This window comes from Zosterops lateralis (assembly GCF_965231275.1).
Source record: "Zosterops lateralis genome assembly, chromosome: 3".
In the NCBI taxonomy this organism is placed as follows: Eukaryota; Metazoa; Chordata; class Aves; order Passeriformes; family Zosteropidae; genus Zosterops; species Zosterops lateralis.
This window is the reverse complement of record NC_139764.1, coordinates 111149053-111171987: the sequence shown is the minus strand read 5'-3', so window position 1 is coordinate 111171987 and position 22935 is coordinate 111149053. Positions and strand designations below refer to the sequence as shown.

Here is a 22935-nt window from a genome sequence, read left to right as displayed (position 1 = left end):
CCCATCCCTGCATCCCATCCCTGCATCCCATCCCTGCATCTCATCCCCGCAGCCAGGGCATCCAGACCACACAGGATCACCGAAAGCTCTTCCTCCCTCTCTTTTTTTTTTTTTTTTTTTTTTTTTATTTTATCGGTGTGATGAGGCAGGAGCTGCTCTTCCTGCTGCAAGGATTTCCCTGCGATTTCACCTTCAAAAGCACCGAGTCCCCAGAGCCCGCGAGGCACAAGGTTTCCCCTCCCTCTGCTGAGCACTAACAAGTGGTCAGGAGCTCGGGGGTTTTTGGTGCTGTTCCCTAAATAGAACATCTCTTCAGAAGCCCAAAAGATTAAAAGCTCAGCTGACTTCCAAAAAAAAAAAAAAAATGTTTATACAGAGCAAAACAGGATCTGGAGTTTAAATAGTTTAAATATATATATTTACACAAACACTTACATAAGGACCCTCCTAGACACAAATTAACCTCCAGTTATGTTTTGGGAGGAAACTTCCCCTGAGATTTTGCATTTTCTCCCCAGCCACACAATTCTCAAATCCTGGTCATTGCAATAAAAAGACACTGCATTGTAAAGCCTGAAAATTGCCTGATTTTGGTACTTATTGCTCACAGACTTGGATTTGAATTTTTTTTTTTTTTTTTCCCCATCAGAGTGCTCAAAGGCCCTGAGCTCCAAGAGGTGCCTCTGTCTGTGCCTCTGTTTCCCCAGTTTATAAACACTCTCCACACTGGCCAGGAGACACTGAAGTTTATGACACGTCCAAGACTTGTTTCTGATTTAAAAAATCTACTACAAATCAAAAATCAAAGCTGAGAAAATGCTCTGGGCAAGTTGGTTGGAGTTTTTAGAGGAAGGACAACATTTTTTTGAGGTTTGGGGAATTTTTTTTAAATTTTCTAAAAAACAACATGATTTTTTTTAAAAAAAGAAAACAACAACCCATGAACAGTCACAAGAGACCTGAAGTTTAAAAATGTGACCTCATAATTCTTCCCTAAACCACAGACCAGCTCAAATAGGGGCATTAATCAAGTTCCATGACCAAGAGATTTGCAGTCCACGGATGACTCAGATTTGGTCTTCACATTGATTTTCCTCATTCCCCCTTTCTCCAGTTTGCATTTTTTAACCCTTCCCACCCCTTCTGTCTCCAGCTCAGCACAGCATTTAGCAGGGAAATGCTCTTTAAATACACTGATAAATAAATAATTATTTCTTCATGTGTTCAGGGGGTGAGTTTGGATGAGTGAAGCTGAGGAGGAGAGGAAGGGAAGGGAAGGGAAGGGAAAGGAAGGGAAGGGAAGGGAAGGGAAGGGAAGGGAAGGGAAGGGAAGGGAAGGGAAGGGAAGGGAAGGGAAGGGAAGGGAAGGGAAGGGAAGGGAAGGGAAGGGAAGGGAAGGGAAGGGAAGGGAAGGGAAGGGAAGGGAAGGGAAGGGAAGGGAAGGGAAGGGAAGGGAAGGGAAGGGAAGGGAAGGGAAGGGAAGGGAAGGGAAGGGAAGGGAAGGGATGATAAAGGATAGCTATTTGTTTGCAAGTGGCTGCACCAGTGTGGAAGATGCACAGATATATAAAGTATATATACAAAAACATTTATATCCATGAACACCCAAACCCAGAATTTGTAAGGATTTTTCCCTGCCTGTAAAAAAGGAAAAAAAAAAGGCTGAACAAGCCCAGTCTTCTAGCAAAAAAATAACAATAGGATCCTGCTAAGGAGTAATTCCAGGTCTCGTGGACTAAATTGAAGCAGGTTCCCAGGAGTCAGCAGAGAAGAGGCAGAGTGCTGCAAGAGACAGTCACACACCCTGCAGCTGGCAAAATAATAATAGTAATAATAATAATAATCAGCCATGTCCAATCAGCCCTAATATCCATCACCACCATCAGGTTCAGTGCAGGATTAAGACCTGAAAGTGGATAAATGGGCCTGTGATTTCCACTGTGTTTAGGGACTGATTGGAAGTCCCAGTGGAGGGATGTTTTCAGCCACTGGTGCTTTTTCCTGCTGGGGCTGCTGTGGCTGCAGTCCTGACTCCTGAAATCCCAGAATGGTTTGGGTGGGAAAGGACCCTAAAGATCAGCTGCTTCCACCCCCTTCCTCTGTCCCAGGGTGCTCCAGCCTGGCCTTGGACACTTCCAGGGATCCAGGGGCAGCCACAGCCTCTCTGGGCACCCTGTGCCAGGACCTCACCATTCTTCACCCATCCCAAACCTGGATAGGGATTCATTCCTTGAGTTGGCCAAAATTTTGAGTTGAACCCACAAATAAGACCTTGTGCTGCTCTTTGTGCAGTAAATGTCCCACTGCTCTGACACATTCCTGTCACCCAGCCCCTGCTGTGAGGACTTTCACAGTTAAGGAATGAGACCACAGGACTTCATTTCCTCATGGTGGTCTCATCCACTCTCTTGGTAAATGAAATTCCCTCACTCTTCCTTCTGCTACTCACAGATTTCAGTGCCCTGACCCCAAAATGACATGGAAAGTGATGGGAACATCCTCAGCAAGGCAGTGTAGGTGTGGGCAGGTCTGGAGAGGCTGAGCCATGAGGGGAATCTCTCTGAGGATTCTCATCCTCCATCTGAGCTCTGTGACAACAGCCAGCCCTGAGTTAGTGCCACGCCTGTAGGGTCTGCCCATCCCCACCCCAAAGTGCTTAAACTGTCCTTGGCACAGCCCATGTCTGAACCTGGGGGTGAGCAGAGCCCTGAGGATGCCCCAGAGTCCTGTTCCCAGGGTCACACTGTGGGTGCAGTGTGGGATTCCCTCTGCACGCCCCGATATTCATATGTGAACCTCTGCTCTGTCACCCCCTGAACCACAGCCAGGCCTTGGGTGACTTCCCCAGGGTCTCCTTGGGGGAAGCCAAGCATCCCAATGGTCAACAGAGTCACAGAGAAGGATGGGGAAGTGACAGAGGGCCCCAGACCCACAGCAGACTGTACCCTGCCCACCCTGGCCACTGTCCTGTTTCACCTCCGTGCTGTCCCACCTCTCAGAGCTCCCTGAGATGGGGCAAGGAGGGGACCAGGCTGGTTTTTGGGGAAGGCAGAGGGAGGAGTGGCTGTGTTTGCCTCAGAGCACTCAGGGGATGATGGATGATGCTCCATTGGTGCCTCCCAGTGCCACGGAGGGATCACAGGGATGGGCACGGTGGGAATTCACCATTACCCTTCCGTACACCTCTGGATCCTCTTTCTTGCCTCACTTTCCTGTTCCTTTTAATTCTTTCTTTCTTTCTTTCTTTCTTTCTTTCTTTCTTTCTTTCTTTCTTTCTTTCTTTCTCTCCTTTCTCTCCTTTCTCTCCTTTCTCTCCTTTCTCTCCTTCTTTCTCTCCTTCTTTCTCTCATTCTTTCTCTCTCTCTTTCTCTCTTTCTTTCTCTCTCTCTCTCTCTCCTTCTTTCTCTCTTTCTCTCTTTCATTCTCTCTTTCCTCACTTTCCTTCTCCTTTTAATTACTTCCCTTTCTTCTCTCACTTTCCTGCTCCTTTTTATCCTTCCCCTCTTTATTTTGTTGTTGGTACAGGCAGGAAGGGTTTGACTCAGAGAAGGAACACTGCAGACAAACCCAGCAATTCCAGCGAGGAGGAGCCGAACCAACGAGCTCCCGAAAGCAGCAGGGAGATGTCTCTTCCTCTGGGGGAATCTCTGCAATGGAGGGATGATGGGAGAGCCCCGCTGCCTCTCCAAATCCTCCTCCGCACTCTCGGCATCCCCTCTCCGCCTCCTCGCCCAACTCTCGGGTTTCCGTGACAACGCTGGGCTCACTGGAGCCTCCCCATCGCAGCGCTCGCCCACCCCAGCCCGTGGTGCCTGTGCATCCCCGGGGGGCTCAGCGGGCTCAGCACAGGGACAACAGCCTCGGAGGGAGCTCCAAACTTGGAGCAGTTGGATTTGGAGCCGGGAGAAGGATGCCCGGGTTGGGGGTTGTCCCTTTCTTTGATCCAGATCCGGGGAATGGTTGGTGCAGGAGGTGGGTGATGAGAGAGGTTGGGATGCAGGAAAGGTAAAGGGGAAAAACCCTCACAGGGCTCAGGGTCAGGGTTGATCAGAGAATCAAAGAAGCTCAGAATGGTTTGTTTTGGAAGGGACCTTAAAGCTCAGCTGGGCACGGGCAGGGACATCTTCCACTATCCCAGGGTGATCCAAGCCCCATCCAGCCTGGCCTTGGACACTTCCAGGGATCCAGGGGCAGCCCCAGCTTCTCTGGGCAACCTGTACCAAGGGCCTCACCACCCTCACAGCCAACAATTTCTTCCCAGTATCCCATCCATTCCTGCCCTCTGGTAGTGAGAAGCCATTCCCTATGTCTTGACCCTCCATCCCTTGTCCCAAGTCCCTCTCCAGCTCTCCTGGAGCCCCTTTAGGCACTGGAAGGGGCTCTGAGCTCTCCCTGGATCCTTCTCTTCTCCAGGTGAACACTCCAAGCTCTCCCACCCAGCCTGATGCTGAGGTTACACCTCCACAGTAAATCCATGCTGGACCCTGATCTCCATCCCTGAGACCTGGCCATGTTCACACCACTAACATTTCCCACCTTCCCAAAGACAGCAGCTGCATCCCAAACCCCCATTGGGGATGATCCCTGGTCCATGGCAACTCCTGAGCTGACACAGGGATGGTTTGGCTAAATCTGAGTTGGCCAGGGCTGAAAAGGCCTTGGGGATGGTGGTGAAAACAGAAATGTGAAGGTTCAACTCCAGCCCTTGTGTTCTCTGTTCCATTTACCACTCACAATAATCCATCACTCAGCCCTGGCAGGGCCTGGGCAGAGCTGAGTCTGCTGGCAAAGCTCTCAATTCATCCGTGCCCCAGTGATGTCACAGCCAGTGCCCAGAGCAGCAGTGACTTCCATCAGTGACTGAGCCCTGAGGGTGACTCACAGAACCCTCTCAGCTCCTTTGTCCCCTGCCCCAGGGGATAGACTCAGACTCAGACTCTGGTGATTTTGGCTGAACAGTCACCAAGGACATGAAGCCACCTGGCAGAGTGCTGGGAGGGTTTGCAGAGAGCAGGGAAAGCAGCCACAGGGTGGGAATAAAGGGCAGGAACCACTCAGAATCATAAAATCACAGAATGTCCTGAGCTGGAAGGGACCAACCAGCATCATCCAGTCCAACCTCTGGCCCTGCACAGACACCCCAAAATCCCATCCCTGAGAGCTTTGTCCAAACACTCCTGGAGCTCTGGCAGCCTTGGGGCTGTGCCCATTCCCTGGGGAGCCTCTTCAGTGCCTCTGGGGGAAGAACCTTTCCCTGATATCCAGCCCAATCCCCAAAATATGCACCACTGGTTTAGTTGTGTTGATAATTGTCGGTAAATTTGTTTTCTCTGATGTAACCTGGAGCACAAAACATCCAAACTCTTGCAGGTTTTCTCCACATCCCAGTGCTTGGCAGGGTGTGGGGAGGACTTTGTTCCCAAAAAGGACTCAGGACCAGTTGCTCCATGGGGCTAACACTGATCACAGAATTGGAAGAATGGAATAATCTGGGTTGGAAGGGACATTTAAAGGTCATCTAGTCCAAACCCCTGGAATGAGCAGGGACATCTCCAACTAGATCAGGTTGTCCAACTGACAGGCTGTCCTCTGACCTTACACTCTCATAAATATCACAATGGTTAGAAAAGAGAAGGCTATGATGACTTATTTTCTTCATTCTCAAGAATCTGGGCAAACCTGATCTGAAGGCAAGATCCCTCTGCTTTCCAGGACTTAGGGCTGGCCATGAGCAAGGAGGGAGTTCCATACACTGCTGCCTGCCCTGACCCGTGGAAATAAACCCGTGGAGGGGAAAAAACAACCCAGTGTGAACCCTCAGACTGTGAGAGAGAGAGTTACTTACCCCTCCTGGAAAAAAAAGGAAAAGGCATTGCACAGTCACTGCTGGAATTCTTTTGCCAGACAAGAGAAAGGCAGGTTCTGCTCACTAAAAGTCAGCTTTCTGTGGGGTGAGATCCTCCTGCTTCCAGCTGAAGTTCTTCCTTAACAGGACCCAAAGGTGATGGAATTGTTCTCAAATTCCCAGGAAGGTGCTGGCAGGGGCAACTCTTGGGTGTCAGGTGGGGTCATGTTTTAACTCTTGGGAACAGCGCCCACTTCAAGCTCTGGAATCTTGGTTTAGGTGGGAATTCTGGCACCAGCTGAACGTGGGGTTGTCCTCTTTGACATTGAGAAGCTAGCTGAGATTCCAGCTGCCAGAACAAAGGCTGAGGGAGCTGTGTTTAACAGCACGAGGGCCCAGCTCTACATTACACACACACACACACACACACTGAGCTGTCCCCAGCATTAAAATTTCATTACAAGGAGTGCACCAGGAATAACCATTATCAATTATATATTACATGCTGCTTTAGTCTAAAAGAAAATCTGATGGCTCGGGGGTTCTGCTGTGAGAAGGAGCCTCTCATTGCAGGGTTTGGAGCTGGTTGTGCTGGTGGATCTTTGTGATTCACCACACAACTCCCACTCTCCCAGCCCCCGTGTCCTCAATGGGATATCCACTCCAGGAGGTGCCTGGCTGGATGTTTGTCCCAGTTCCATGCAGGTCATGCTGGGTTACCACTGAATCACAGGATGGTTTGGGTTGGAAGGGTTCCAGTCACAGTTTCCACTGTCCCAGGTTGATCCCAGCCCTGTTCAACCCAGGTTTTTTAACATTTCCAGGGATGAGGCAGCCACAGCTCCTCTGTGGGATGCCCAGGACAGGACAGGGATTGAGGATTGGATCTTGTTGCTTTGTTATCTGGATAATGCCACTGTGCCTTAGGTAACTCACTTGGTCACCTGAGATGTCCCCTACAGCAGGGGTGGCTCCAAAGGTGGCTGTTCTCTGTGTCTTGGACACCTCTCATGGCTGGGATGACTGGAGGTGTCCCCACTGCTGACAGAAGGTTCTTTGGTGGCCTCAATGTCCTCTTTCAGATGCTTTGGTGTGAGCAGCAGACCTCACCCACACCCCAGAGCTGAACTTGTGCCATTTTCCTGGGACAGCAGGGACAGCCATCCCTTCAGTGTCTGCCGCACCCAAATCTCCTCTTTCCCCCAGTGGGGCTGAGCAGCTTTTAAAAATCAAACCCACAAACACTTCCATTCTTAAGTTGTTCCTCACCCCCACCCTGAGCAGCCTTGGCCCTATGAAAAATCCATTCTTCTTGTTGAGGAATAAATGTTGGCATTGTCTGAAGGCTTTCCTGTTAAATGATCTCCCTCCACCGATGGCAGACAACGAACAACCCCAAATCCTGAAAGGTGATAATGACAGGGACACTAAGGAGCAATGGGGTGCAGGGAGGGGATGTTAAAAGGTGTTGAAGTCTTAACACTGATATTTCAATCCAATTAACTCCTCTGTGTGTGATGCCTTAAGATTTTAGCTCTTGTATTATTTTCATATATTTGTAATCCTGCAAATTCTTCAGTGTATAACTCTAAAGCTCCATAGCCTGTCAGCTACTGTTCTCCCATTTTATTCAGACAAAACAGTTCCTCTCTAGGCCCAGGACTCAGGGACACCTCACTGTCTCATGCCCTGAGAAGTATAAACAAAAATGAGTTGGAGGAAGAAGCAAACTGGGGGTGTATGACTCCGTTACCCGAAGCTATAATTGGAGGATTAATCCCCGATACGTAAATGGACCAAATTTATAACTGTATGAAAAACTCATGACCATTGTCCATCTTGGGTGCAGCTTTTGACTGCCCAAGGTGCACCTACTGAAGGTGTTCAATAAATGCCTGTTTTTTATTCTCTTAATTTTGTCCAGCCTCTGTTCCAGGTGGCCACTCCAAGGCATCAAAGTGCTGGATATTGTGGAAAACATCAGCAGGTGGGTGGGGAACAGGCAGGTGAGGGGGATCTGCAGGATTTTGTCCACTCCCTCCAAGAGATCCTCAGGAAGATAGGGAAAGAACACGGGGGAATGGTTTTTAAACTAACTAAAGAGAGATTTAGATTAGATCTTAGGAAGAAATTCTTCCCTGTGAGGGTGGTGAGGCCCTGGCAGAGGTTCCCAGAGAAGCTGTGGGTGCACCTGGATCCCTGGAAGTGTCCAAGGCCAGGTTGAAATGGGGCTTGAAACAACCTGGGATAGTGGAAGGTGTCCCTGCCCACGGCAGGAATGGGATGATCTTTAAGGTCCCTTCCCACCCAAACCACTCTGTGATAAAACTACAGCGGATCCCACATTTCTCTGCTGCCAACAATCCCATGGCTGCACTTTGAAATCCTTATTTCCCCTTCCCATTCACTGGATCGTGCCTGAGAAAGTGATTTCTCAGGATGCAGATTAAAGCAGAACAGCAGAGAGCCTCCAGTGCAATTATGAAAAGGAAGTCATAAAAAATAGTAATTAAAAGTCCTATTTCTGCTGGGTAAATGCCTGGGCAGGGCTGGGAGTTGTTGGAGAGAAAGATGCCTGAAATATAGAGGATGCAGCAGAGGTAGGGATGGGACAGAAAGGATTTGTCTGTGCCAGTGAAGCAAACAGGAACAGGGATTGCACCATTCCTGCTGTCACCTGTTCTAACAGTCCCTTGCACAGTTTTAATCCAGCAAAACAGGCCCTGTTGGATGCTGATCTCTGCTGTCACCTCCCTGTGACTCAGTTTCCTGTTGGATCAGCCAGGAATGATGAGTCCTTTGGTCACTCTGTGGTGGGACACATGGAATTCCAGTGCAGCTGCTGAAATGGAGGTGGGGAAAAGCAAAGACATTTGGGTTGGGTGGAGGAGGTTTTGCTCACGGAAATGAAAACATGGGCAGAGTTTTATTTGGTTCAACCCTGAACTGAGCACCTTTGACCTCCTGGAGTGGCAGTCAGGGCAGAGCCTGAGGGCCTCTCAGGTGGCATTTGGCACCTGGGCAAAAACTAGGAAAAAGCAACATCTTTATATGTGAATTATCCAGAGTCTCCTCTCCAAGGTCCTGAAGTCTTGTCCTTGGGCTGCCCAAACTGCAAACACTCTTCCAGCTCCTGATCCAGCAAGGATTTACACCTCAAACATCCTGCACCTCCTGGGCTCCTGTGGGACATGGGGTCCCTCTGCCCCTTCCCGACCCTCTCAGGCCCCTCTCTGGGTTCACTGGTTGGCAGGTGATTGAAGCCTCAACACTTGGAGACTTCAACCACGCTCCTGCCATGGACTTTCACCCAGGAGAAGATGCCAGTGGGACAAGACTTCCCAGGAAAATCTTCCTGCACCACCCATCAGCCCATTTCTGCTGTGGGCACACAGGTCCAGCTCCACAGGCAACAAATGAGACCCCAAATAGGGTGAATACTTCAGGAAATGCTCAAAATAAACCCCTGCAAAGGCAAAACCTTAAAGCCCAGAGGGACTCTTTGCCTTCCTGCTGCTGAATCACCAGTGGGGAGTGGGAATTAAATAGAAGAAAGTAAGAGTGGAGCAGCAGTGAGTGGAGATTGTAAACACACAAACCAGATTAAAAACTTAATGGGTCTAAGCAGGCACCAGGGGTGGGAGAGAGAGGGGCTGGCAGGGAGGGGAGGCTGTACTGTCGGAAAGGGCTGTGGGAAGCTCCAGCAATCCCACTGCCCCCAGGGGAAGGGAAACAGATGCTCTGGAGTGGGAGTTGGAGGTGCAATCACTGGGCTGGGTCGTTCCCAAGAGTTCAGGGGATATTTGGAGGGACAAGGTGGAAGTTCAGGACTGCCACCATCCCACCCCTTGCTGTGCTCCCACTTGGGGATTGGGGCAGACCAATGGAGGCTGTTTGAGGGGTGATGGGAATTCATGGATTGAAAGGAAGGAAAGGTTTTTGAATGTGCCTAGAGCAAAAGGGAGATGGGCTCATGGAAATCAGCCTCCTCAGGTATTAAATTAGAGGGAAGCTCAGGCCAGCCCAGGATGAGCTTTGTGGCTGAAGGTGTGGAAATCCCAGTTCTTGCAGAATCCCTGGGGTTCAAAAAAAACCCCTGCTTTTCCCATTTGCCTCTCAAAGTTTTCCTTCACATGCTCCAACACGAAATCACATCCAGATCTCTCCCCACACCACAACTAAGAAAAAAAATTGCTCTGTGAGTAGAGGAACAAAGCAAGGTTGGTTTCCAAGGCATGGTGGATTCTCCAGCATCCCATAAAGCACAAACTCCAATGAAAGATTTACCCAAATCTGTGACACTTGTCAAGTTTCTCTGCTGGGTGGTTTGGCTGGAATTTAGGAGGGAATATGGTCCAGGGGTGCTTTTTCCTTCACTGAGGATACTGAGATTACTATTCTCTTTCCATGTGCCTGTTTGCCTGGTCAAAGTTTAAGGATTTATTCTCTGAAAAATCAGTATTAAAAGTTTTGAGAGGTCCACCCTCTGTCCCTATGTAGGTCTGGCTTCCTTAGGAAATAAATGTAAAGCTGTGGTGACAGACTGCCCAAAACCAAACAGGAAAACTTTGGAAACAGAATTTTGTACCTCCCAGGCAAAGAGAAACATTTAAAATGTCTCTGAGGTGAGGTTTGACTTCAACATTTTCCTCCAGGCTGTAACACCTGAGGGGAAAAAAATAATGATGAAGGAATGGAATGCTGATGACTTCTCTGCTTGCCTGGTTCAAAACTATGGAATGATAGAATGATTTAGGTTGGAAAAGACCTTTCAGATCATGGTGTTTGTTACTTTCTGAGGACTTGGTGTGCACCTTGGAGAGCCTGAGATTGGCAGTGCCTTAGTTGGAACAAGTGAATTTCAGGACATGGGGAAAAAGAGCTGTTTGATCACACCAGTGATCTGAGCTACAGGATGGGACAGGAACCCTGTTCTGGTGGCTCAATAACCATGTCCTGGTGCTGGTGGCCGTGTCCCCTCCCTGCTGTGCCCATCACCCCAACCAGCCTCTGAGACATCCATGGAAAAGCTGTGACATTTCCAGAGCTCAGCTGAATCCTCCTTTTGGACCTTCCCTGTATGAGTCACCTCCTCCTTGTGTCCTCCTCCAAGAAGGGACCACATTCCTGCATGGCTGTACCTGGTAAGAGGTGCAGGATGTCACCTTGTCCCAGCAAGGACATGTGTCACCATGGAACCACAGAGTGGTTTGGGTTGGAAGGGAAAGTAAAGCTCATCTCATTCCAACCCCCTGCCATGGGCAGGAACACCTTCCACTGTCCCAGGGTGCTCCAAGCCTCATCCAGCCTGGCCTTGGGAACTTCCAGGGATCCAGGGGCATCCACAACTTCTCTGGGCCACCTGTGCCAGGGCCTCTCCACCCTCATAGGGAACAATTCCTGCCCAACATCCCATCTAACCCTGCCCTCTGGCACTGAGAAACCATTCCCTGTGTCCTGTCCCTCCAACCCTTGTCCCAAGTCCCTCTCCAGCTCTCCTGGAGCCCCTTTAGGCACTGGAAGGAGCTCTGAGCTCTCCCTGGAGCCTTATCATTCTCTACAACTTCCTAAAAGGTGGCTGTAGTCAGGTTGGTCTCTTTCTCCAGGCAACAACTGACCCAACAAGAGGTCACAGTCTCAAGCTGCACCAAGGGAAATACAGGTTGGATATCAGGAAAAAGTTTTTTCTAATAAAGTTGAATTTGCATCGAAGGATGCAAATCCAATAATAAAGTACTGGAATGGTCTGGGGAGGTGGTGGATTCACCATCCCTGGATGTGCTTAAAAAAAGATTGGATGTGGCATGCAATACCAGAGTTTAGTTGAGGTGTTTTAGGGCATGGCTTGGACTCAATTATCTTGAAGGTCTCTTCCAACCTAGAAATTCTGTGAATTCTGTGATCTAACCCTGCCCTCTGCCAGTCTGAAGCCCCTTTCCCTGTCACTCCACACATGGATGAGTGCATCCAGGGAAGTGTTCCAGAGGCTCCAAACAACCCCTTTCCATGAAATCCCTGACTTGCAGGTTGACCTGCACCACCTGAGGCAGTGACCAGAAGAAAGGGGATCCCACTGTGACTCATCCTCACCGACCTGACAAACCCTTGATCCCATTGATAAAAGCCCAGAGGGTTCTGGCTCTTGGCCAAAATCCCTCAGCTTCATTCATGGAAAAGAGGGACAGGGCTGGGCTGGGCTCAGGTCCAGAGAACAGAAGCACAGGAGGATCTGGCCATTGCACAGAGTCCTCCTATAGCCATGGATGGAGGCCAAGGCCACGGGAAGGAGCTGCAGCCATCCCTGCACAAGGATGCTCCGGCCAGGAAACAGCAAGGCAGCAGAGTCCTGGGCCAGAAACTCACCTTTTTTGGGGGTGGGAAGAGGAGCAGACCCTTCAGGGAAGCCCTGTTCCTAGGAAAGGTCATGTCCTTCTGGACAAATCCCTCCAGTGGCACCATTAGCCTGAGCAGTGAGGTTTTCCTGGTTGGATGTAGAGCCAAGCTCCAGTCTTAAATTAAGACTAAACCAGTCTAGACTAAACCACCAAGACTTCATCAGCAGGACAGGTAAGGACATGGAAGGGGCAGTCCCTGGGTTTTGTGGGATGCAAATGTTCCTCTTCCAGTCCTTTGTGCATCCACATCTTTTTGTGTTTTCAGTGTTGGAAATTAGTTATGTTTCTCACAGCTTTTTCCTAATCGCTGCTGGAGGTGAAAAGGCAACCAGGGAGTTGGAATTAGGTGGTCTTGAAGGTCCTAACCCAAACCAAAATCTCATCCAGTGATTCAATGGGATATCAGAGCATATGACACCCACAGGGACAGCAATAACAGGGGAAAAACCTGTAAATAGTAACTCCTAAATAATTCCCTGATCAGCAGAATATTAGTTCAAAGGGATCATTCCTGCTGGAGACATTACTGGAATAAGCACCTTCCTAGAAAAGTGTGGTTTTTTTTTGTTTTGTTTTGTTTTGTTTTGTTGGTTTTTTTTTTTTTTTTTTTTTTTTTTTTTTTGTTGTTGTTGTTGTTGTTGTTGTTGTTGTTTGGTTGGTTGGTTGGTTGGTTTTTTTTTTTTTTTTGGTTTTTTTTTTTTGTTTGTTTTGTTTTGTTTTTTTTTTTTTGGCTGAACTGGTATTTTCCAGCAGGGAAAGGAAAGTTTGCCTTGAGAAATTCCTAGACAGCTTCTCAGGAGATTCATAGACTCATCAAGTCATTAAGGTTGGAAAAGCCTTTTAGGGTCATCGAGTCCAACCATCTTTAGGGTCATGGAGTCCAACCATTCCCCCAGCAGTGCCAAGCCCACTGTGTCCCCAAGTGCCACATCCACAGGGCCTTTAAATCCCTGCAGGGATGGGGACTCCACCACTGCCCTGGGCAGGGAATGACTTGTGCCTCAGCGCAATCTCTTGGAAAAAGCTGCTGAAGAGGCAGGAAACCCTCAGTGGGTTTCAAGTGTCAGGCCAGGAGACCTGACAGCCAACCCCAGGATGTTTTAAGCTGTGGGGATAAGAACTGAGCCACAATCCTCTCTCAGAAGGCACAGGGAGGAGCCAGGCTGGGACAGGCTGGACACTTCCCTCCCGTGTCCACTGATTGCATCTCCAGGTCTTAGGGATGATCTGCAGGGAGTGACAACCTGTCAAAGACAAAAAGGCTCTTTAGTGTGACCCCACCTGGACTCTGATCCCCAGCCAAGCCTCTTGTAAGAGAGAGGTGATGGCTGGTTTGCTTTCAAAGCTGCAGCAGTGGCTTAAGGCAGTGCAGCCCCCAGACTAGGGCTGGATTAGTCTCACTCCAGTGCTTTAATGTGTCTGTAAAGGTTAAGAGCTGATTCCTGGAGGTGTCAACCACGCAATGAGCCCGTGCTGGGAGGGGAAGCAGAAATGACAGCTTGAAAGCAAGCAAAGGGAAAATTCAGGGAGTTTAGGAAGGGCACTCTGAAGAGAGAGATGTTGGTGTGAGGGGCAGTGCCTGGGAGGGAAGGGGCTCAATCCTGATGCCTTAAATTTTAGCTTTCATATTTTTCAGATTCTGTGCTGCCCAGGGGTGTAGTTCTGAGATTCATATTAAGTGTTAGCGAGCTCTCTTCACAGAGCAGGGAGACAAAACAAATCCTTTTCCTGCTGGAGATCAAGGACAACTGTTACAAGTTTTCAAGCCCAAAAGCACAAACAAGGGTGGACTGAAGAGAGAAAACAAGAAGGATGGGACTTCATAACCTGAAGCTGTAATTGGACAATTAACCCCAATATACAAATGGACCAAAACTTATAAAAGTGTGAGAACTTGTGATGGGTTGTCCATTTTGTGACCATTTTGGGTCTATCCTTGTGTGTAGCCCTGGCCAGGTTTTTGTGCTGTCCAAGGTGTATCCTTAAAGGCCTTTTAATAAATATCTACCTTATTCTTTTAGCTCTGTCCAGTCTCTGTTCCAAGATCAGCCTTCCCAAGGCATCAATCCCACCCCTTACCTGGGGCTGACCATTGATCCCACAGAAGACAGTGAGTGAATTTGGAAAACACAAGTCTAACACGAGGCAGAAATGCATCATCAAGGCCAAAACATCTGCAGAGCCCCTGACCCTGCTCCTGGGTCAAAGCCAGCATAGCACCCTTGGATATGGACCCACACCATCCCCTATCCCAATGCCACCCCCAAGCCCTGCTGCAGAATTCAGGGAAGTTCCTCCTCCAGCAGCAGCAGCAGAGCCTGGCTCCAGGAGGAAAATGAACACTTGAGTTGTAGCATTAGTCACGGGCTCCTGTGCGTGAGGGGAGCAGATCCCAGCCCTGTGCTCTTCCCACTCAGAGCAGTCCCATTGAGATCCACAGCTACTCAAGCAGGGAAAAGTCAAGCGAAGTGAGGATGTGTGGGAAGCTCTCACTGTGCTTTTAAGGTTACGTTTGAGGTTGCCATCCATGGTTAGTTTTTTTTTTTTCCTCTTGAAATTCACTGAGCAATTTTCTCCCTCTTGTAATCTCTTTTTTTAATTTTTTTTTTTTTTTTTTAAGCAAATCCACATTACAGAGAAAAACGGCAAGAAAGTGTAATTGTAGGGGAGGGGAGGGAATGCAGAGTAGGGAGAGGAGGCAGCTGTATTGACCATCTGCTCTACCACTAAAAACACCCACTTAAGTGTCTGTTTACAAATCAAGTTGCCCGTGTGAGGAGAAACAGAGGCACTTCTTCAGCAGGATCAGAGGATTGGCTGCCAAACATGCCGGGTTTATTAGGGAGCAGCCTGGGTCTGGGTGAAAATGGGTGGTAGGAGAGGGATGAACCCAAAATCTGTTTTTTGAGAGGCACAAGGCAGGGAAAAACAGAGCCTGCAATGAGCTGTATGGTGGGCCCACCCCTGAGCCAGCTGCCATTCCTAGGGGGATTCCAAGATTTCCTGAATATGAGGTTTATCTCAAAAGAAAAAAAAAAAAAAAAAAAAAAAAAAAAAAAAAAAAAAAAAAGCCTCATAAACATTCAGCTCCTGCTTTGGCTTCATTGTTTGCCAAGGATAATGTCATAGAGTCATAGAAGGTTTTGGATTGGAAGGGACTTGAAAGACCATCTCCTTCCCCCCCCTGTCAACACCTTCCACTATCCCAGGTTTCTCCCAGCCCTGTCCAACCTGGATTTGGACACTTCCAGGGATCCAGGGGCAGCCACAACTTCTCTTCTCCCCTGTGCCAGAGCCTCCCCACCCTCAAACGGAAGAATTCTTTCCTAAAATCTAATCTAAATATGTTCTCTTTTAGTTTAAAACAGACTCCTGTTGTCCTGTCACAACCTGCCTGTGTAAAAAGTCTCTCTTCCTCTTTTTTTTATAAGATGAAGTGAATTCCAGGTGAGACCAACTCCTTTTCACTTCTTTCCACTTTGGGCAGTGCTATATCCTTCCTTCCAGACAGCCTTGCCTGGCATTTCACATCCATCTTACACTGAAACATTAAACAAAAAGCCGCCAAACCCTTTTCCAGAGGTGTATTTAATCCCAGCAGGGATAACGAAGCATCCTGACCCCTCAGATGTCAGGTCATTGCTCACAAGTGCCTAATGATGCAAACAAAGCTTTAGAGATGTGTTGCTGACTGATTCCTGCTTCCATTTCCACCATCCTTGGGAAGGCAGGTGCAGGAGGATCCAGCTGCATTTTGGGGAATATGCACACACAGCTGAGGCTGCCTCTCTTCCAGAAACCAGGGGTCTGAGGTTCTGACACAGCCACACCTTCAGAGAACCTGAGTTGGGTCTCCAGGGGCCACCCCACCATCCCACTCCACCCTAAAAAGGATTTGGGGAAAGGATTTGAGGAAAGGATTTGGGGAAAGGATTTGAGGAAAGGATTTGGGAAAAGGTTTTGAGGAAAACTTGGCAGTGCAGGGGGATGGAATTTTGGGATAAGGCAGCAACAATGTCCTGAAGTCAACTGGGAGAAACAGCTTTCTCTGATTATGGAATTCGTGAGACAGGAGTTAAGAGACAGGTAATCAGGCAGGTAGAGTTGCCTTAAGACTTAACTGCACTCAACGCTCCCAAATCCAGTTTCTGGGATTCAATAATATCAGAATCCAGGTGTTTGCTGTGTTGAAAAATCATCCAGCCTAGTCAAAGAGTCCCAGAAGAAGGAAGTTTTAGATGACAGACATCAGGCAAGGAACCTTTAAAGGGATTCCCCTGGCTGCTTCCAGCCTGGCCACTGCCGGGCACACACGGGAATGAGATCATGGAATCTCAGGATTGGTAAAGTTGGAAAAGACCTGTGAGAACACTGAGTCCAACCATCCCCCCAGCAGTGCCAAAGCCACCACTGCCCCATGTCCCCAAGTGCCACATCCACATTTTAAGTCTCTCCAGGGATGGAGACTCCACCACTGCCCTGAGCAGCTGAACCAGTGCCTGAACATCCTTTAAGTGAAGATTTTTTTCTCCATCTAAACCTCCCCTGGCACAACTTGAGGTGGTTTCCTCTTCAATCCGAGCATTTCCACAATTGTGGATCAATGAGTGGCTCTGACATTGGTGCCCCAGGCAACCACAACTGTTGTAGATCAAAGCTGCCCCACCAAGGTCACTCAATTTTGCATTTCTTTACATCCATGGAAAGTCTGGCTCCTATTCCAGCTCAGGCACAAGCAGGTGTCCAAGTGGGACTATAAAAATAGTGGTGGGGACACTTAGAAATGTTAAGGCAGATGGCACAGCTCCATCCCAACTCCTGCCTGCAGAAAGCCCTGGCAAACTCCTCAGGAGTCCTGGCTGACCTGTCTGCAGCCACTGCCCATTCCAGGCTGTGTAAAATCCCAGCCATGTGCCAGGGGATCTTCTCCCTGACAAAAAGTCCCACCAGAAGCTCTCTGGAGGAAAGCCCTGCCAGCTTTTCCTCCCTTACGCTGCCCTATCCAGTAGTTTTCTCTCACTGAGGAGCCCAAGGAAGAAATCCCCTGTGCAGGCATGGCAATTTTTAAGATCCAGCAAGACAAGAGAGGCAGCCAGGCCTCTCCTGCAGCCTGTGGTCAGCTGGGAAGGCTGCAGGAGAGCCAGATCCAGGCAGCTGCCAGCCCTTCATCTCCTGCAGGAGCTGGTGTTCCCTGTCCCTTTGAACAACTGCACGTCACCAGCGAGTCAATAGAGCAGATGCTGCTGATCAGCTGTTAATGCTCACTCCAAAGATGAAAACATTTCACAGGAAATCAGATCTTAGAGGACAGGATTTTTTTAAAATTGTCTTTATTCTCTCTCTTTTTTTTTTTTTTTTTTTTTTTTAATTTTATTTTATTCTCTTCCCTTTTAATTCCCTCCTTTATCTTCCAGGCCTTGATAGTGTCAGGAGCTGACTGATGACTACAGTGTTAAGTTGCCTCTGGTTAAATCAAACACTGCTTCAAGCAGAGAGTTCCTGGCTGGGAGCAGTTCAGGAGTGACGTGGAGCAAGGGAATAAAAAGGCTTCTTTGATGGGTGGAGGGAGCCACGCTCCTGGATTGATGGAGAGAGGAAGAAAATATCCCTGTGCTGGTTTATCCCTGTCATGTGGCACACACAGGGAAGGTTCAGACAATTTGGGCAGCTGTGAGGCTGGTGCAGGGCAGCGGAGCAGGACTGTAGGAAGGAAAGCTCACAAAAGTGACAGCAGCTTCCACTCAGAGGGGAGAGAGGATCCTGTGCTTTGTCTTCTCACAGAGATATGCACCAAAAAAAAAAAAAAAAAAAAGGCCAATGCCTCATGCTGGAGTGAAGCTCCACAGCCTCTCTCCCTGCAGGAAGAAATCAGTGGGAATGGTAGTCCAGGGACTCATTTTGCTCAGCAGCAGCTGCCTCTCAGAAGGTTGTTCAGCCACTGAACCAGCCCCATCCAGTTGTGCTTCCAGGTGCAAACCCTGCTGCAAACCATTCCCATTATGCCAAGCAGCCTTTCCAGTGGCTCACAGATGTCCCAAATCTGAGCTGAGTTTCCTTCAAGGTCAGCTCCTGCCTCTGCTCCCACCAGGTGAAGCTTTTCTGGAAAGCTGGTGAACTCCTCCTGCTCCACTTTGTGCCATTTTGCATTAAAATCAACGTCACTTGGAGCAGCAAAGCTCTGCTCTTTATTCATTCAGCAGGGCTGCTCATCCCCCTCATGCAGATGAGCACCAAATACATCCTGGGAGCATCCAGGGAATCCATCCCCCACTTAAAAGAGCCATTCTGGTTAACACAGAAAGCTGGGAAGTCTGGAGAAAGGGGTTATTTTATTTTAAATTTTTATTATTATTTTTTTATGCAGCACATGAGGTATGAGCCTTACGGTGAAGGTTGCATCTCTGTGGATGTGTCCTGGAGGATGGAACTCATCACCTTTTTGGCCAGGTGGAGTTTCCAGCATGGCCCTGAAGTCACACAGCAGCTGAGATGTTGTTTCTGGGATATTTGAGTCCCTTGGAACCCAAACACTTCTCCTCCCAGTGCCCTGCCCACTGGAAGCTGCTGAGCTTTCCCCTAATTCAAACATCCATGAGATGTCCCAAGTGGGGTCACAAACCCAGACTCCCTTGGATCAAATCCTGTAAGATCTCACAAACTGCTCTGCTGGGTCAGACCCATCCATTTTCTGGCTCCAACAATGGTCAACAGCAGATTCCCAAGGAAAGGATGAGAACTGGGAAAGGTGAGAATTTCCCACAACTCTCCCAATCTCTCCACATTTGGTGCTACCAGAGAGGGGAATGGAGCTGGGGAAGGGTCTGGAGCACCAGGAGCAGCTGAGGGAGCTGGGAAAGAGGCTCAGCCTGGAGAAAAGGAGGCTCAGGGGGGACCTTGTGGCTCTGCAGAACTCCCTGACAGGAGGGGACAGCCAGGGGGGGTCAGGCTCTGCTCCCAGGGAACAGGGACAAGATGAGAGGAAACAGCCTCAAATTGCATCAGGGAAGGTTTAGATTGGTTATCAGGAAAAATTTCTCCATGGAAAGGGTTGTCAAGCCTTGGAACAGCTGCCCAGGGAGGTGGTGGATTCTCCATTCCTGGAGGGATTTAAAAGCCCTGTGCACGTGGCACTTGGGGATGTGGGTCAGTGGTGGCCTTGCCAGTGCAGGGGGATGGATTGGACTAAATGATCTTAAACACTGTTTCCAACCAAAATAATTCTATGATTACACCTACAGAGATGGATAGTTGGGCTTTTAAATTCTTTTTTTTTTCCCAAATTTCCCTTATTCTAATGAGTTTTCCAGTTACATAAACCTGCAGAATCAACTTCCCTCTTTCAGCAACGTGTTCCATGAAGAACTGGCAGCATCACAGAACCATAGAACACCCTGAGTTGGAAGGGACCCACAAGGATCATCGTGCCCAACTCCTGGCCCTGCACAGGACACCCCAACAATCCCATCCTGTGCCTGAGATTGAGATGATCTCAGATCAGATGAGCCCTTCTGAGCCCCAGCACATTTTTTCAGCACCCTGGTTCCTGACTGTGCTTTTGCCTTGATTTGCACTGCCCAAAACAGTCACCCACATCCAAACAGCACCTCTCTGGTGGTGATTTCCAGAGTATGGATCCAACATCTAGATCCTGTGGGATCTTAGTAGGTCAAACAAATCCTGTGCCTCAGTTTATCCTGTGTTTTGACTGCAGATTCTCTGGATCTGGGGCTATTTCTCCTTGGATGCACAGAAAACACTGGATGCTGGATTACATCAAGGGTTTCCAAGGAATGGGGAGGGTGGGGGCAGCCAGTGGGGTTTAATTCTCCCATTAACAGCCCCTAAAACTTGCAGACACCTGGCAAAGGGCAGCTCTGCTTGCAGAGCCTGACGAATCCAGCGCCTCCAGTCCCACATCCCTGCTAGGAAATAAAATGGGTCAGAGCCAGTTCTCTGAGGGCAGAGCAGCATGGCACAGCTCACATCCATATGGACAAACTCTCCAAAGCAGGCTGGCACTGAGCCTGCTGGAAAACATCCCTGCTAAACCCTCAGGCACGCCCAGATATTGTCTGGGAAAGGGGTGTTGGGGATCACCACGTGGATTTAGTGGCAGGGATGGTCCCAGAGGTGGGTTCAGCTTCCTGTTCTTGCCCTGGTTGGTTTGTTTGATGTGGGAGCTCTGGACTTTCACACACAGATTGTACCTGTCAGGACCCATCACCTGGGCAGCACAGCCAGGCCAAACAGTGCAGGACCCTAAAATATAGCATTGGGGATGATTCTGCTCCAGAATCCAAGTCTGGGGTTAAATCTGCTGGTACAGACAGACCCTCCCCACCTGGATATATCCTTCCCCTGCCCACAGTTTCCCAGGAAAAATCAGCTGGACAGGCACTCTGGCATCCTGCAAGATGCTGAAGGTGAAAGCAGCCACGTGTGGGCAGGGTTTGTTCCCACTTTGAGTCATCCCAACCCCCAAAGAAATGACAGAACCAAGTCTTGCAAATTAGGGGGAATCAGAACATCCTAAAATGGTTTGGGTTGGTGGGGACCTTAAAGATCATTTTAATTCCACCCCTATGACATGGGCAGGGACACCTTCCCCTATCCCTGGTTACTCCAAGCCCCATCCAACCTGGCCTTGAATGTTTCCAGGGATGGAACATCCACAGATTCCCTGGGCAAGCTGTGCCAGTGTTTTATCACCTTCATGATTAATAATAATAATAATAATAATAATATTCTTTATAGTTAATATAAATTGACCCCCTATTAGTTTAAAACCACCACCCCTTGTGCTATCACTACAGACCCTGATAAAAGGTTTGTCCCCATCTTGCAGGGGATGGATCAGGCCTGGATCTGTGGCAGGGCTGGAGGGTACCCAAACCCCTGGCTCTGTTAGGCTGCTCCTGGAGCAGTATACTGGTACAGGAGGAGACCAAGTCTCTGCCTCTTCATTGCAAACCCTGATTGTCTCAGGGGCACAAAACCAGGACGAGGGCAGAGATCCCAAATGTAGCTTTCCATTTGAGCAAATCATGAGATCTTTAGGGTTGTAAAAGACCTCGGAGATCATTGAGCCCAACCATGAACCAGCACCACTGTGTTCACCACAAAACCGTGTCCCCAGGTGCCACATCCACACATTTTGAACACTTCCAGAGGTGGTGACTCCAGCACTGCCCTGGGCAGTCTGTTCCAATCCCTGACTGCACTTTTGGTGAAGAAATTGTTCCTAATATCCAGCTTCAATCTCTCATAGCACAACCTGAGGGCATTTCCTCTTGCTCTGTCATTTGTTACCTGGAACATTCCTCTTTTTCCTGTTTCCAAACCCAGTTAAAACCAGGCTTGAGCCTCAGCCTTGACCACCCAGGTATTTACCATCTACAATGCTGTAAAATAGATTTTTCTTTCAACAGTTTTAACAGTAGGAACCTTTACACTAAACCAGGCTTCACCCAACTTCAACTTGCACCACAAACAAATTCCTGCAGGAATTAAATCCCATAGAAATGTGATGGGGGAACAAAGTTAATTTATCTACAGAACGACTCACTTCGCTTGGGGTCTTTCCAAAATGATGATATTAATGTCCTTAATGCCAAGAGATTTAGAGGTTTAGTGAGGATTTGGCTTTAGAGAATAAAATTATACAATGGAAGGAACGCTCAAGGATCATCAAGTCCCACTCCTGGCCCTTCAACCCCAAGGATCACATCATGTTTTCCTGGAAGTCTGAATCCATGGCAGCCTGCCTGGAAGAGGAGGGTGAGCAGGGGGCTCTGAGTGCACCCAGGGGGAACAATGACCACTGCCCAAAAATAAAAAAAAACTTCCTCAATTCATAAAAATTCAAAGGATGAAAATTTCCCACACAGAGAAGAATTAGCCACTGGCACAACTTCCCCAGGAACATGGAAAAAGCCTCGTTTCCTGCTGTGTTTAAATGAAGGTGGGTGTCCTACTGAAACCCCCCTCCTTGGGCTTGGCCGAGGGGACTTAAAATGGCTATTTTTGACCCAAAATCTTAGAGCCAGCTGATCCCAGACATCACAGAATTGTTTAGGTTGAAAAAGACCTCCAAGATCGTGGAGTCCAACCATTTCTTCAACACCACCACATTCACCACTAAACCTTGTCCCCAAGTGCCACATGCACATTTCTGAGAGATGATGACTGCATCACTTCCCTGGGCAGCCTGTTCCAATGCCTGAGCACCCTTTTCAGGGAAGATTTTTTTTCACTAACATCCAGTCTTTAGATTTCAGTCTCCTCCTAATTCCCTGAGAGTGGCTGGGAACTCTTTAAACTGGCCTGGTTCAACTTTGTGTCCTTTGAGTTCATTGTGTTTCTTTTCCACTAGTGCATGGATGATCCACTGCTTGCTCTGCAAGGCTCCAAGCAGAATCCATGTCAGGGAGTGGAATGAGATGAGCTTTAAGGTCCCTTCCAACCCAAACCATCCTATAATTTCATGATTTCTCCGTGTCCTTCATCATACAACTTCTCATCCACATCCTCTGTGGCTCTGCAAGGAGAATTTCCCCTGTGTGAGCTCCAGCTTTGCTCCTGTGCCCTGACTCCTCAACACATCTGAAAGGCTCCCAGTCAATCCTGAGGGGACATTCACCATTACAGCTTTCACATTTGTGTTTTTAACCTCCTTGAAGGCTTCCCAAGGATAGC

General features: G+C 48.6%; 1 protein-coding gene across 1 annotated transcript in view; it reads right to left on the bottom strand.

Moving 5' to 3' along the window:
- XKR6 (XK related 6) overlaps positions 1-22935 on the bottom strand; it is a 172191-nt gene that overhangs the window by 78087 nt on the left and 71169 nt on the right. The window lies entirely within an intron of this gene.